This window comes from Spinacia oleracea, chromosome 6, assembly GCF_020520425.1.
Source record: "Spinacia oleracea cultivar Varoflay chromosome 6, BTI_SOV_V1, whole genome shotgun sequence".
Lineage (NCBI taxonomy): Eukaryota > Viridiplantae > Streptophyta > Magnoliopsida > Caryophyllales > Amaranthaceae > Spinacia > Spinacia oleracea.
Window position 1 is genome coordinate 23,651,606 of NC_079492.1, and position 10,354 is coordinate 23,661,959.

Consider the following 10,354-nt stretch of genomic DNA (forward strand, 5'->3'; position numbering starts at 1 on the left):
AAGGGCAATGCTAAATCAAAGCAGGACAAGTCCACATCAAGCTGTCTTAATTGTCATGGAATAGGCCATTACAAAAGAGAATGTCCAAAGCTAAAGGAAGATCAGAAGAACGGAACAATCGTTCCATCTTTAGGTATTTTCGTTATAGACTGTATACTTGCTAATTTAACTTCTTGGGTATTAGATACAGGTTGTGGCTCACACTTATGTTCCTATCCACAGGGACTAAGAAGAAGTAGAAGGTTAAGCAAGGGTGAAGTCGACCTACGAGTGGGAAATGGAGCACGGATTGCTGCATTAGCTGTAGGAACTTATTATTTGTCGTTACCCTCTGGGCTAGTTTTGGAACTGGAAGAGTGTTTCCATGTTCCAAGTCTTACTAAAAACATCATTTCTGTTTCTTGCTTAGATGCTAAAGGATTTTCCTTTTTAATAAAAGACAATAGTTGTTCGTTTTATTTTAAAGAGATGTTTTATGGATCTGCTAGATTAGTCAATGGACTTTATTTATTAGATCACGACAAACAAGTTCATAACATAAATACCAAAAAGGCCAAAAAGGATGATTCAGATCTCACCTATCTGTGGCTTTATCGATTAGGCTATATTAACTTGAAACGCATGGAAAGACTTCAAAGGAAGGAATTCTAGAACCATTTGACTTAGACGATTATGGTAAGTGCGAATCATGTTTACTTGACAAAATGACAAAGCAACCTTTCTCTAAAGTTGGAGAAAGAGCAACTGAACTATTGGGTTTAATCCATACAAATGTATGTGGACCAATGAGTACAAATGCTAGAGGTGGTTTCAGCTACTTTATCACTTTCACTGATGACTTCAATAGATATGGTTATGTCTACCTAATGAAGCATAAGTCTGAATCCTTTGACAAATTCAAGGAATTTCAGAGTGAAGTAGAGAATCAATTAGGCAAGAAGATTAAGGCACTGCGGTCTGATAGAGGCGGTGAATATCTGAGCTATGAATTTGATGACCATCTGAAAGAATGTGGAATTCTATCAGAATTGACTCCTCCTGGAACACCACAATGGAACGGTGTGTCGGAACGGAGGAACAGAACCTTGCTAGACATGGTTAGATCAATGATGGGTTAGGCCGAACTTCCAATAGAATTTTGGGGACATGCACTAAATACAGCTGCACTCACTATAAATAGAGCCAAAGGACAAGCATTGGGGAAATGACCAAAATCTTGACAATTATCACAAAAAGATGTGCCCGGAGGCATAGTGTCATAGGAACTCACCGTGCTCTTCCCCTTGGTGAGAAGAGTTGCCAAAGGCGGTGGAATAGTTGATGGCGATGGTGGTTGACTTTGTGTGCTCTCTAGATTTTCCAATCTCGAGCTAAGCTTCTTAATGATCCTTGCTTGCTCCATAGCATATACCGACCCTTTACCATCATCATTCCTACCCTTGCCATCATAGTCCCTTGCACCAACATGCCAAGCTTGATAATTTTGGACCACATCCTCAATTATCTCCTTAATTTGATCTTCGGTCTTGTTCATGATGGGACCACCCGCCCCCACATCTAGACTCGTTTTGGAGGTCGGGCTCAACCCCAAATAGAAGGTTTGGAGTAGCAACCACTTAGGGATCCCATGGTGAGGGAATTTCCTTTGGTATTCTTTGAATCGGTCCCAAGATTCAAAAAGCTATGCATCCCGCTTTTGCTCAAATGATTGAATTTTGTGGCGATATTCCGCCGTCTTTCCATGAGAGTAAAACTTGCTCAAAAACGCGCTAGTCACCTCGTTCCAAGTGCGAAGTGAGTTGGTCTTGACCTCCTTGTCAAGCCAATCACTAGCTCGCCCTAGGAGAGAGAAACGGAATAGAGTCAACAACACATAGTCCGAAGTCACACCATTGTGTTTGATTGTATCACAATAATGTTCGAATTGCTTTAGGTGCTCATGTGGTGACTCGTTGCTCTTCCCACAAAAAGGATGGATTTGAACCAAGTTAATCAAAGCGGGTTTGATTTTGAAGTTATTTGCATTAGTTGTGGGAGCTTGGATACCGCATGTTGCTTCAAATGCTCCCGGTATACCCAAATTCTTAACCGGGAGCGCCATTGTTACAAAGGCTTGCTCACTCTCTTCTTGTCCACACCTATAAGGATTCAAATCGGTTGTGACTTGATGAGCGAGTTCGAACGCGCCTTAATCTCCTTAACGTCCTCTCCAATTCAAGGTCAAGAGGGTGGAGAGACCTTTGACGTGCACGACCCCTATCAAGCATACAAACTCAAAGAAACACGTGAGTATTGCAAAGGAAAAGAAAGCAAACAAGAATGCAATATTTTAGTATTTTTCTAAAGGTAAACTAGTCTCAACAAAACTCAATAACAACGACCGTTCCCCGGAAACGGCGCCGTTTTGATAAGGCGTTTTTCCGTCGTCGAAAAGAAAACCACCCGACCAAACAAAATTTATTATCCACTAACTAACCGGCTATATTGCTATAGCGGCAAGCATAGGGATCGTCCCATAAAAACGGTGTGCATTGAGCCAAGGCGTTAAGCTAGTTTAGACAAGAGTTGGTTTGAATTAATTTCTAAGAAAACTAAGCTAATCAATCAAGGAATTAAACAATATAGGGAAATGCTAGGGAGTCGGGGATAGCCTAGGGAAATGGGGGAAACGATCTAAACAATCAAGCAATCATGATGATGCAACGACTTAGTGCATAGGGGAATGGAATCGAATGACGTGCTCGCCACCTCTCGGATGGAGCACGCCAAGCATCTAATCTATGGAAGAGCTTTCGCCTAATCCTAAACTAGATAAACTTGCATATAGGAACCACCATTCACTTGCATAAAATAGGCTCACAATGTCTTGCCAAACCTAGCCTATGCAATCCAATCAATTACAATCAATTAGTATTTGCAACTACTACTCAATTAGTCATGGATATCCTATCACTAAATCAAATTTAATTACATCAATCAATCAACATTCAACCATCAATTTCCCCTAATTAAGCCCCTAGATTCTCCCCTTTCCCTAACCTAATCTACTCACTACACATACTTGAAACTAGGAAATTCATGAATTCTAGGCAAGCAATCATGTAATTGAAGGAGTAGAAGGAAAGAATCAAGAAGTTGAGCATTCAATTGCAAAATCAATTAAAGAATTGAGAATCAATGAAACTAAAATCAAAGCAAAGAGGAATTCAAGAAGTTGAAGAACAATCAAAGAACAATAACAAAATAGAATGAACAAAGAACTAAGAACTTGAATTAAAATTGCAAGGAATTGAAAGAGTAGAAGAAATTACAACTTGAAGCTTCAAAGTAAGGAGTTTCTCTCTCTAGAAAATGCTGAAAATGTAATTGGGAATTCTAAAAATGTAAATGTAAAAGTTGAATGTTCAAAAATTAAAATGAAAAATCTATTTATAAGTTTCCTCAAATAGAAGTTTTAATTCGAAAATCTGCACCCCGCGCAACTGTTCGGTCGCACATACCCTCTGTGCGATCGAACATAGAAAGCTTATTCGAGCAACCTTTAAATCCTGTGCGAGCAAACGAAGCGAAGACGAACTCCTTCGTCATGTGCGACCGAACAGAAAATCATGTTCGGTCAAATGATCTTTTCTTTGCTCATGTCTTCTTCGTACTTCAATTTGGTCGAACAGCTAATCATGTGTGGGCGCACAAATTCCTGTGCGGTCGAACGAAATCATGTGCGGTCGTTTACCAAAATTGGGGAATTCTGTCTCCAAAATGCAATTTGTGCAACCGTTTAACAGAGCTCGATCGCACAAAGGGGCTTTTGTGCGATCGAACAAAAAGGGTTGTTCGGTCGCACAAAGCTCCATCTTCCAAGAGTCCGCCAGTTCAGCACTGTTCGGGCGCACGAATTTCTGTTCGGTCGCACACCCCCTGTTTTGCCTCAATTCTACTTGTTTCCATCATATTTCACCATAATAACCTATAAAGCACAAGATGGAAAGAAACTTAAATCATACGAAAAGCTATAAAACTATGAAAAAGCATAATAAACTAACATGAAATCCTAAGCTAAGAGCGACATAAATGTCGCTCATCACACCCCGCCCTTCACTTCGATAGTAATACCCACTTAATTCTCGCACAGTTGGCTCGTCAACCTCATTACCCGATCACTTATCACCTATCTAGACAATTTACTTCATTGAATTAGAGATAACTTTGAGGCGAGGAAGGACTTGCGCACCCCCACCCGCGTACATGTATCATATTCATCCCCTCCTTCCGCGATAGGAAAGATACCCACCCCTCCCAACCCCCGTATCGAGAGGTAAAAAATAAAATTCATCCCCGCTTCATCACCTCCCTTCCCGTGTATCCATACCCTCCCCTAGACTCGACTTCTATTTTGTAATAGAGTTTTGAATTTTAAAACTCTATTATAGAGCCTCTGAAAAATTCGTTCTCCTAATTGGAGTTATTGAGTAAATAAACAAAACATTACAATATGTAAGTTAATAGTACTTATATCCATATATATATATATATATATATATATATATATATATATATATATATATATATATATGTATATATATATATATATAATCAATCAGATGAAGGATATTAGCGACTCGGGTGGGTCCAATCTAAAATCCATCGTCGCTCCATCACCCGCGACGAATACATTTTTAACCCCACCACCCAATAAACTTTCCTCCATCGCTGCGACGCTGCCCACTTGGGGCGGATGCATAGGGGGATCTCCCAAAAAACCCGCCCCATTGACAATCTGACATCCCTATATTCGGTGAATAATCCAATTTTTCTTTCAACTAAATTTTAAATATATTGAGATAAGTTTATTACGAAGTATCAAAATTTATTGTATTAGCTATAATATGGAAAAAATAAATTAAAAGTGACATACATAATTAGGATTGGGTGAGTATTCTCTAATCCGATTAATTCAAACTCCTCCATCACCAAGGTGGGTACATGTTATCCTATGCCCATCCACCAAAACTCTCTTCTTGTTAGTCAACGTTATTCAATCATCTACGTTCAACTTTGTCGTCAGATCAATCTAAAATCTAACCCGCCCCATCATCAAATGTGAATCACCATTTACATATATAAATTTTATTTTGCACGAAACTTTAAAGTGACATTGCAATCATTTACATTAATATATAAAAAATATTTTGTTATTGTAAACATATAAATAATAAAGAAACTTCATCATCTAGATCTTATGACTTTGGACATAGTTGATTACGATATATTAGTCAAAATTTCAATCAACATGCTCTTAAAACTTCAATAATATGAGCGAATAAATTATTATTCGTGCTCCGTATAAAAAATTTACGATAATGAGAATGTGGCAGAAGTTATTTTTGATATTTAGATTTATATTAAGTATGGGCTTCATACCAAACAAAGGGCCTACCAAACTACTTTTGTTTTCACGGTTGTTAGTAAATATTTCAACTATTAATATCTTAAATTATCAATTAAAATTAGTAATAGATGGTAGTATTAAGTAGTAGTAAGTATTTAGACAAATCCTGCAAAATTCTACGGAGTACATGACTATGTTCATCACAAAGTATTAATAATCACCAAAAAACAGAAACAATAGAGGTATGTGTAAATATAATAGCTAGTTGTGAGGGGGTCGAAAAAGCACGAGGATAATGCGTGACCTCGTCCCTCGTGGGCGTGACGTTGTCAGATCAAGTGTAATTGGATTTCCTATGAGTTTACACCCAATCGACTAGTAATATAGGAGTCAACATTCAGTTTTTAACGACAATGAGAAAAACTGACAAAACCCGGTTATCGTGACATAAAGGGAGTGCCATTATGTTCGACCACGACGGCCAAAGGTTCCCTTGTGGTCCTTGGTGTGGGGATCGCTCAACGTACACCCGCAGGGCAGAGATTGAGAGTTCGGGGGACTATAACTACCGAGAGGAGTGCTCATCGATAATACTCAAGAGGCAGGTTATCCTTACAAGCTCAGCATAAATGATTAAGGGACATGCGTTAAACTATTAAACTATTCTGAATTGATTTTAGCAATATGCAACACATAATACTAAATCGATCGTGATTATCTTATTTAGATTGATTTAAGGTACCTAGCATGATAATTCAATTGTCCAAGGTATTATCTTATTAGGCGTGATAGATCAATCAAATTAATAGTTTGACAATCTTATAAAAGGGTGATGAAAGCGATTAAATCATATGAGGGACACATTACAACGCACCCTTGAGAGGTGGGTTGTGGTTCTCAGAAAACTAACCACTTGGCTTTGCTATTTCTCCTTTTATTTAACGAATCTCGGGTTTCCAAGCAATGTTCCAGTATTTAGGCTGAATTCATCAAGCTACAAGGGGCAGGATGCGTTCTGTTCGACTTTTGGGTCGATTGCGACAGAATGATGGATCAATTTCGCAGCGTGAGGCTTAGGCTTAAGGCTAGAGTCAATACTCAGATTATGGAATTGTCTCCGTTTCACATCGGTTTTAGGCTGTATTTATAGAAAAAGAGTGTGTGGAAAGATAGATTTTAAGATACGAATCCAAAAAGAATTCGGAGATAAAACGGCCCCAGGCACTTTCAGCGCCCAGATCCAGGCGTTGAAAATGGGATCTGGGCCGAGTTCTGTGTTAGATTTGGACTCTTAGAATACGGAGCTTTTGAGATTTATCCGAGTCTTTTAGTGCGTATTAACTTATGACGGAATGCGTCTGGGCCCGTTACGAACTCTAGGCTCGTTAGGAATTTAATTAATACGTAACTCTTATTTTCGAATTATACAAGGAATGCAAATTCTATCTCTTTTAGGATTTATGTTGGAGTGCAACACCTAATTCTGACAGGTTTCTATCTTTTATGATTTTGCCACTTTTAACAACTACCTTTTACGGCAGTTACTATTCTTAGCAGGTTTCTATAAATAGTAACTTTGGCCGAAAATGAAAGGGTGATTGAGATTCGTTATTTTGTAGGAGATGCGTTGCCAAGTGGAGATTTATGTTCTCATCATCGAACCTTCCCTTTCGGGAATGGGGACAAAAGTAGGTGTCTACAGTTAGCCCCCACTTTGACTGAGTCTCGAGATGAGACGATGGTCAAAGTACTAGACGGAGTGCGTCCTACAAGCCATGGCGTATGTGACCTGTTTTGTGAGGGTCTCACGAGCCCCTGACTGATAACTTTTGACTTAAGGGTCATCACTTGAAGTGTTAACACATTCCTCACGCGTCATTGGAATTTGTTATCTAGTAGTATAGAAACTCCCTCACTTTGTCATTGGAAGTACCTAAAGATGTTTTCGAAATCAAAGCTATAAAGTGTAACTAGGCCTGGCCAAGCACAATCACGAGGTAAAACGTTTTTAAAGATTCTCATTTTCAGGGTAAGCTAAACGAGAAAACCCCGTTGTTTTTGTAGGACGTAAAACGAAGGAAAATCCAGCACATCGCTCTTTTATTGGAAAAACGGAAAACCAATCCTTTGATTTTTGGAAAAGGGAAACCATCCTTTGATTTTTGGAAAAGGGAAACCATCCTTTGATTTTTGGAAAAGGGAAACCAGGAAAAGTTATCGCTGCAGCGACTAAGGACCTGCGCGGTTAGTGGCGCAGACCCCGCCCGCTGAAGCTGGGCGAGCCTGTCCACTGAGGGTGGACGCCCCGTCCGATAGAAGTGGACGAATCTTTTTTGATGTTTTGAAAATAAGGACCTACGCGGTTTGTGACGTAGACCCCGCCCGCCGAAGGTGGGCGAGCCTGTTTTTGTTTTGAAGATTTTATTTTCTTTTCGTTTTCGAAAACTGAGGACCTGCGCGGTTAGTTAGCAGACCCCGCCCGCTGAAGGTGGGCGAACCTGAATTCGTCTTTTCGATTTGGGACTCGCATGGTTCGTGGCGCGATCTTGCCCGATCGAGGTAGGCCAGTCCCTACTTCATTTGTTCTTGGGATTTCTTTTGAGAATTTGTTTTTTATTCATTCCTGTAAGAGCGAAATCTTTCGAGGGATGCTCGGATTTAGCTGCAACCTGAATGTGGGTTGGCAACGTGTCTAAACGGACCATCGTTTCGTGGTCGTTTGCCTTTCGTGGTTTTGAACTAGTCTTTGCGGCTCATAGGATGTATGTCACCGTTTAGAACTGGCCTAGTTATGCCATTACTTGGGTCCTTGTGAAATGACCGGTGGGACCATACGTGAATGTTAATGGAGACCTTTTTCTTTGAGGTCGAGTTCATTTTTGAATTTGTCCAAGCACGGGACGTAGCTTGGAAACGTTGTTTCAACTTGCATCCCTTTTTTGAAAGGCATATTTTCTTTCTTTCGAGCCCCCAAGCATTTGTGCTTGGTGGTCGTTTTTTGCCAAGAGAAGTACGTATTTTATAACGTCCTTAATCCTGTTTGGGATCATGCTCGTAAGTGCGAGCGATCTTTGTAGTGGTATGCTACTTTGATGAAGTCATGGAGTGCGACTTCATTTTTCGAGCGACAAAGTTTGCTTCATTTTTCAATAATTAATACATCGAGCTTACTTTGGACCGGATTGATCTTTTTGACAAATAAACGCTTTTTAATTTGAGAAACCAACGACTTGATTTTTTTTTTTTTTTGTGTTTCGAAGAATGACCTTGATTATTATTTTTTCTATATTGCCTTGTGTAGACACCTTCTTTTGTCCCCGTTCCCGCAAGGGAAAGGTTCGATGATGAAAGCATAAAAACTCCACTTGACAACGCATCTCCTATAAAATAAACGAATCTCGATTCCCCATTTCATTTCACCCGAAACCTGCTATTTATGGAAACCTGCTAAAAATAGTAATTGCCGTAAAAGGTAGCTTCTAAAAGTGGCAAATCATAAAGGATAGAAACCTGTCAGAATTAGGTGTTGCATTCCAACATAAATCCTAAATGAGATAGAAAACCGCGAGAATCCTATTCCTAATAGGATTCGGAAATAAGAGTTACGTATTAATTAAAATCCTAACGAGCCTAGAGTTCGTAACGGGCTCAGACGCATTCCTTCATAAATTTGATACGCGCTAAAAAACTAGAATTAATCTCAAACTCTACGGATTTTTGGAATCCGAATCTGACTAAACAAAACTGCCCAGACCCTATTTTCAACGCCTGGCTCTGGGCGCCAAAATCTTCGGCGCCCAGGCCTGGGCGCTGAAAATACCTGGGTACATCTCTTTTCCTAATTCTTTGTGGATTAGAACTCTGCAATTCTATCTTTCCACGAACTCTTCCCTATAAATAGGCCCCTAGTTTCGACGTGAAAGGACACACAACAACACACAATGATATTATGAGTATTGACTCCAACCCTTAGCCTAAGCCTCTCGCTGCGAAACTGTTCACGCGTTCTGTCGCAATCGATCCATAAATCGAAAAGAACGTATCCTGTCCCATAATTGAGATTCGTTAAATAAAAAGAAGAAATAGCAAAGTCAAAGTGGTTAGTTTTCTCAGAACCGTGACGCACCTCTCAAGGGTGCGTCGTAATGTGTCCTTTTTCGATGATTTAACTGCTTTCCTCGCCCTTTTTATGAACTGTTAAACTAACCTAATCTGATTGTTCTATCACGCCTAACAAATATGATATTTTTGGGAAATCGGATTATCATGCAAGGTCCCTTAATGCTATTTAAATCAGATAATCACGATCGAATTAGTATTATATGTTGCATATTGCTAAAACCAACTCATATTAGTTTAATAGTTAACGCATGTCCCTTCAATTATTTATGCTGAGCTAGTAAGGATATCCTGCCTCTGGAGTTATCGACGAGCGAATTACTCCTCTCGGTAGTTACAGTCCCCCGAACCCTCAATCTCTACCTTGCGGGTGTATATTGAGAGATCCCCACACCAGGGATCACAAGGGAACCTACGACCGTCGTGGTCAAACATAATTGCACTCCCTTTATGTCACGATAACCGGGTTTTGTCAGTTTTTCTCATTGTCGTTAAAAACTGAATGGCGACTCCTATATTACTAGTCAATTGGGTGTATACTCACAGGAAATCCAATTACACTTGATTGAATAAAAAGAATCGTCACACCCACGAGGGACAAGGTCACGCATTAGCCTCGCGCTTTTTCGACCCCCTCACAGTGGCGACTCCACTAGGGATAGTGAAGGAAATACTCGTGCTTGTAGGTAATCAAAATAGCCGAAGGGTGAAACGATCCTACCCCGCGTTTATTTCCCCATCAAGTTGGGACGACCTGAAAATCAGCATATTAATGTGAACGGGCAGAACATCATAACGAATCTCGGCTCCCTCGGGAGTTGGGACTAAGGATACCTTTTTTCGCCA

General features: G+C 39.9%; 1 pseudogene; it reads left to right on the top strand.

The window, feature by feature from the left end:
* The first annotated feature begins 1,622 nt into the window (after positions 1 to 1,622).
* On the top strand, positions 1,623 to 1,723 carry LOC130464656 (uncharacterized; annotated as a pseudogene).
* Positions 1,724 to 10,354: the final 8,631 nt, after the last annotated feature.